This window comes from Magnolia sinica, chromosome 7, assembly GCF_029962835.1.
Source record: "Magnolia sinica isolate HGM2019 chromosome 7, MsV1, whole genome shotgun sequence".
In the NCBI taxonomy this organism is placed as follows: Eukaryota; Viridiplantae; Streptophyta; class Magnoliopsida; order Magnoliales; family Magnoliaceae; genus Magnolia; species Magnolia sinica.
This window is the reverse complement of record NC_080579.1, coordinates 91,841,815-91,848,441: the sequence shown is the minus strand read 5'-3', so window position 1 is coordinate 91,848,441 and position 6,627 is coordinate 91,841,815. Positions and strand designations below refer to the sequence as shown.

General features: G+C 43.7%; 1 non-coding gene across 1 annotated transcript; it reads left to right on the top strand.

The window, feature by feature from the left end:
- Window positions 1-732: 732 nt before the first annotated feature.
- Window positions 733-839, top strand: LOC131252217 (small nucleolar RNA R71). Its single transcript, XR_009174249.1, has one exon. It is a non-coding gene; the product is annotated as a small nucleolar RNA R71 (small nucleolar RNA).
- The last annotated feature ends 5,788 nt before the right edge of the window (window positions 840-6,627 follow it).

Genomic DNA, 6,627 nt, shown 5'->3' with positions numbered 1-6,627 from the left:
ATTTGAAGAGCTGGGATCATTATTCTCGTACTGCGGTTTAGGATTGGGGAGAGGTTGTGCAGGAAGCATCCCCTTTTCTATAACCGTCATACGAGAATCTATCTTCTGCATAAAATCTGTGATTCCCCGCATTGCCTGAGCAAGCTCTTGTATGGGATTTTGAACCGGTTCCTCTTGAGGTTTCACTTGATTTGGATTTTGAGTGAAGAAACCGGAGGAGTCGCCGTTTGTCCATTCCTCCAACTAAAGTTTGGATGATTTTTCCAGCCAGGATTGTATGTATTGGAGTTAGGTCCAGTAAAAGGTCTTTGATAGTTGTTTACGGCATTGGCTTGTTCATTCAACACTCCTCGAAAGGCGGGTATTGTAGGACAGTTTTCAGTTGTGTGAATGTTGCAATCACAGATGCCGCAAACAATTTCATTGACCTTATCCTTCTTTCCTTCCATGGCCTCAACTTTCCTTATGAGCGTAGTCACTTTACACTTAAAATCATCCTCTTCTTTTAAGAGATATAATCCACCTTTCTCCTTTAATTGAGTCGGCCTAGACGTGGTGTTCGCCATTGGGTAATAGTCCCATGATTGTGTTTTTTCAACAAGACTATCGAGGTAATCACATACCTCGTCAACATCTTTATTGATGAACTCTCCATTACACATTGTCTCGACCATTTGGCGCATGGAAGATGTCAGTCCATAATAGAAAAAATTTATAATGCGCCACGTTTCAAATCCGTGTTGTGGGCATGAACTGACCAAATCTTTGAACCTTTCCCAACATTGGAAGAATGTTTCATCTTCCTTTTGGGCAAAGTTCATGATTGCTTTTCTGAGGGTAATTGTTTTATGATGTGGGAAGAATTTTTTTATGAATTCCCTCTGCATGTCGTTCCACGTGCCAATGGATCTAGGACGCAGTGAATGTAACCACGTCTTAACTTTCTCTTTTAAGGAAAAAGGAAAGAGTTTCAGCCTAATTGTATCCTCAGATACATTAGGAAAACATAATGTAGCTATAATCTCATCGAACTCTTTCAAATGTAAATATGGACTCTCTGATTCAAGTCCATGGAATTTGGGATGGAGTTGGATAACTCCTGGCTTGATGTCCATTTATCCTGTGTTTTCAGGAAAAATCATGCATGAGGGCGTACTCACTCCCGCCGGTTGTAGAAAATCTCGTAAAGTACGAGGCGGGGGTGCCTGTTGCACCTCATTTTCATCTTGGGTATCCTCCACCCTGGGTGGAAGTAGAGGAGGTTGGTCTTCAGCCATAACTTCACTTAACTCAGGGGATTTCGAGTGGTGTCTAGTCCTGCGATGGATAGTCAACCCCTCAACCAATCCTCCTTCAGTCAAGAGACGTCGAGTGTTGTCACGGGCCCACTTGGGCATGAAAACACTTGCAGCCCTCAATTAAAAACTTAATCCTAAGAAAGGAAAAGAAAATCTAGAAAGAAAGAGAGAGTTGGAAAGAAATTACTAAATTGGAGTCCTGAGTTAAAACCTGCAAAATAAAATAAAATAAGTTAGATTTTTAAAAAGAGAAGAACAATCCTTTAAAAGAAAGATAGAAGTGAACTAGCTTCTAAAAGAAAGAATTCCTAAAAGAAAATGAAAATTTCTAAAATAAATTAGGAGAGTCCTAAACTAGAAAGTAAATTACTAAAAGAGAATTTGAAAAATAGAAAGTAGGGAAGGAGCTTACCGAATTAGAAATTTCTATCTTACAGGCCTACAAAATAGGAAGGTTAGTTTCTAAACAAAAATTCTAAAAATAAATTAGGAAACAAATTAGATTTTAAAAGAGTTAAAATTAGAAAGTTACTAAAATAGAAAGTTAATTTCTAAAAAGGGAAAGAAATAACCTAATTTCTAAAAATAAACTATTTCCTACAGAAGGGAGGATACTAGAATTAGAAAATTTCTAAAATTTAAACCCTAATTCTAAAAATAGGAAAAGTAGAGAGATTAGGAAGGAATTACCAATTGAGAAACTTATGTCAAGATCCTATAAAATAGGAAACAAGTTAGTTTTGAACTCAAATAAAAATAAATAAAAAACTAAGGTTAGTAAAATCCTAATCTTAAACTAATCCTAAAACCAATTAATTTCAGAGAATCGTAACCGTCAGTCCCTGGCAACGGCGCTAAAAACTTGTTCACTCCCCAAGTATAGGGTTGTGATGTAGTAATAAACTCGGTAAGACCGAGGTCGAATCCACAGGGACTGATACTTGTACGTTATCTGAAACCAAGTAGAAATAGAACTAGACTAAGATGTAATCAAAATCAAATGTAAATTTAAGGAATAATTGTAAGCCCCGTATCCTAAACCGTACCGTTCCATAGGCTTCTGCGGTCTTCCCGGTCGAATTCCGGCAACCTTCGACCCTTAACCGGTATTTGCGTGCGACCTGGATTCTCGTGCCGACAACCCGAGTCGATTCAACTCAGGACTTATACCTTAGCGACCGCATCGTCACCGCGGTTCCGATGCCGCGACTCGCGCGCTGATGCGAGTTGTGGGCCAGCGTTCGGTGCGAGGAAACGCCGCGCGTGTGAATCCCGAGAGAATCTTTACAAGGTGTCACATCAATCAATCAATCCCATCATGTCAAGTACACATCAACTTTCACCATTTCCCAAGCAACCCCCCAAAGTCAAAAAGCTCTTACACAACCATAACTCCTCTTACACATTTTGCCAAAAAAGTCAAAAAGAGCTCTTACACCCATCCCTCTCTCCCATCCATCACTCCATCACCCATCATTCTCTCTCTCTCTCTCTCCCTTACAAGTCTCTCTCTCATTTCAACTCTCCCTTAAGCAATTTCATACGTATGAGCCCCTCTCCCATTTCTCCCAAGTTTCAAGTGTGGCCCATTTCCTACCCCTTCATCTCTCATCTCAACCATCCATTTTTCATCTTCCTCCATCAAAGAGGAGCACAAGGAGCTAAGGAAGCCAAGGGAGCAAGAAGATCAAGTGGTGGGTGCCTTGATAGGGTAGATTTTGATATTTTTAAGATGGGCCAAGTGAGGCCAACCGATCAATGGTTGGATCTCACTTTGGACCCTAAGATGTGGCCGATGGCCCACTTGGATCACCATGATCATTCCATGATGGGGCCATTCTCCATGGACCCCATCATGATGTTTGTTTTCTTGCATATTTAGGGTCATCTAGACCGTTTAATTTAGTGGAGATGGGATCTCCACCGTTGGATTTAATTTTAATGGGCCACATGAAATGGGACCCACTTGATGTATGATTTAGTGCAAGGGAGGGCCCATAGTGCCGGGGTCCCTCCATCACGCGGGCCTCACTCTCTATCTCTCTCCCTTTTTCTTTTTTTTTTTCTTTTTTTTTATTTCTATTTTCTTTGTTGTTATGATGATGAAGTTGTGTGGCCCATTGGGTTGGACTCCACCATGAAGTAGGTATTTTATCCGGCCCATTTATAAGTGGGGCCCACCTTATATGTGTAGTACTCGTGCCATCCATCACTTGTGGCCCACCTAAGCAGGCCCACCTCCAAAGAACATGGAAAGTCCAGCGTCCAGGGACGCTGGACGTTGCTGGAAAGACACAAATATCAGCTTTTCCAAGGCTTTGGGGTGGTCCACTTGTGTAGGCCCCACCTTGATGTATGTATTAAATCCACACCATCCATCCCTTTCCCAAGTTTGTTTTAGGCGTTAAGCCGAAAGCTGGGACCAATCCGACTTTCAGGCGGGCCATGGCACGGCAAACAATGGGTTTACCATTGAATCATTCCCTGTTGTTTCTATATGCCGAAACAGGCCCAATATTGGGCTTGTTTTTCTTGTCAGGAGCTATCAAAGGCCGTTGGATGGAGTAGATCATCTAGATGTGGACCCCACTGGCAAAAACCTCAGAAATAGTAAAAAAAAAAAAAAAAAACATGGACAGCAGCGTTGCTGCTGTTGTGTCAGGAGAGCAGGCAGCGCCTGCCGCTACCTGCGCCCGCATCCAGATGACGGACGGCCTGGCAGTGGCCACGGCTGTAGCTGTGGGCCCCACGTTGATGTTTATATGTCATCTAACCCGTTCATCGGGTGGGCCACTCTCTGAAGTGGGCCCACCCCAAAAATCAGCCTGATCCAAGACTCAGGTGGCCCACACCGTGTGAAACAGTGGGATTGAACATTTACCTTTGAAACCCTTTTTGGGTCCACAGAAGTTTTGGATCAGGGTGAAAATTTTTGTCGCCCTTCCTCTAGGTCTGCTTGACCTTATCAATGGTTTGGATGGAATATAAACATTATGGTGGGCCCCACATAGAGTCCACAATGATGTATGTGTTTCACCGTCCGCTGGACAGTGGACGTGGAGCCCACTGTGATATGTGGAGCCCACTGTGTGGGAGTGCGTGCATGTGTGGGTAGGTGCATGCGTGTGTGTGTGCGTGCGTGTGTGGTGTGTGCGTGTGTGTATATTTATATATATATATATATATAATATTATATTATATATAATATCATATGTATTATATATATATATATTATATTATATCATATTTAACATATATTGGTGGGAGGCCCACCTCAATTACTTGTGGCCCATGATTGAGGCCCACTTTGATGTATATGCAAGGCCCATGGGTCGAGGCCCATTTAATGTGTTATGGGCTCATGGGTCGAGGCCCATTTGATGTGTTAGGGGCCCATGGGTTAAGGCCCGTTAAGATGTATTAGGACCTATGGGTTGAGGCCCATTTGATGTGCATATGGGGCCCAATTGGCGAGGCCCATTTGATACACATAAGGCCCATGTGAGGAGGCCCATTTGATGTATTCTAAGGCCCACGGGTCATGGTCCATTGCAATGCATATAGGTACGGCCCAATGATGTGGCCCACTTGATGAATATAAGGCCCATATGATATGGCCCATTTGACGTATTTAAGGCCCAATGGGGTGTACCTAAGGTCCATTGCAATGTACGATCCCAACATGGGTTGTGTATTGTTGTTTACGTTGGGCTATACCTTAGGAGCAATGTTGGTTTGACGTCCACATTACAAGTATAATGTTGGTTAAATGTCCGCATTATGCCTTCCCTAGGGCCCATTGTTGGGCCCGTGCGTGTTATATGTAGGCCGTCTAGGCTCATCTTTGTTATGATTATCATCCATCATATTTAGCATGTTTAGTTCCATGATTCATGACCATATGCATCATACGTATGCTTGATATGAGGAATGACTGATCATCGCATATGCCTTTGGGCAAATTGTTTAGGGGCTTCCGTACAGGGGGTGTTGCCCTACATGAGCGCACGATACGCGCAGGATTGCTGTATGACTGGATAGTGTGATTCATGCATTCGCATTGTGTGATATGGTTACTGTACGCCTTAGCGACATCAGGGCCGTAGCCTCCACAGACGTATCGTGGTTGGCAGGATTGGATACCGGAAATACTGTTCTACATGGGGTGCGATAGATATCCCTAGGTGAAAGTCCCTAAACCCTTATGGTACCAGGAGGTTGCTCCAACGTCTAGACCGAGTGGGTGCATGAGCGCTGGGTGCCGATTACCAGACGGTTGCGCTTTCCACTGTGTCGTGGTCGGTTGGAAGGGGGTGCGGCCTTACCCGCCCGAGAGTAGGGGGCAATGCTAGGCTGAGTCTGACCAGCTCGAGGAATGGGTCCGCTATTGACGAGCCGAGCCCGATATTGGCAGGCGGATAGTGAGGTCTTTTCCACTCACCTTATTGCGCGCGATGGGGCGGCAATCTGGCTTGGAGTGTACTAGACCCCGGTGATATTCCAGATTTGAGCCGTATTGACATGTGGACTTAGATGAGGATTTGTATGCTTGACTTGCATTTCGCATTGCATGGCCTTGGTATGGCCGACATCATTCTTTGCACCGCATGGCCTTGGTACGGCTAATGGTATTCTTAGCATTCATCAGCATGTTCCGCATTACTCTGATACTGCATAGCTACATTACCACCTTGAGCATACACTTCCACCACCCTCTAAGCTTTCTATAAGCTTATGCACGACCGTTGCGTGCAGGTGACGTTGGATCGCAGCAGCGCTGAGGCTTGGACGCGTGGCTGATCTTTTTGGAGCTTTTGGTTTATCATCATTGTATTTCCCTTATGCTCATTGTACTTGTAAAGTTTTTGATTATAGTGGAAATGTGATGGAGTTTTTGGTTGTTGTTGTGGGTTATGCCTTTAGTTATGCTTATTACGAATCAAACTGATGTTGAAAATCCTCCTTGTAGCATCCCAGGATCGGAACCTGGCGAATGGGCGCTGGGAGCCGAGAATGGGGTTCTACGGAGGCTGTCGGTGCCGGATTCGGCGATCGGAAATTTTGTGAGCCCGGTTTCCGAGTTTGGGGCGTGACAATAATTGTGGAATAATTATCTAAAACTTTAAGGAATTCAGAGGAAGGGAAACTAGGGATTCAGAGGATCCACTTGTAGAGATCAGGGAGATCTTATGCCTGCATCAGGAATTATGGAATTTAAACTGAACTTACTTGATCTGGTTTTCAAAAGATGAAAGGTATATGAATTAGAATGGATTCCATCACAAAACCATGCCCATGAGACAAAGCAAATAACAAAATCAAACCAATT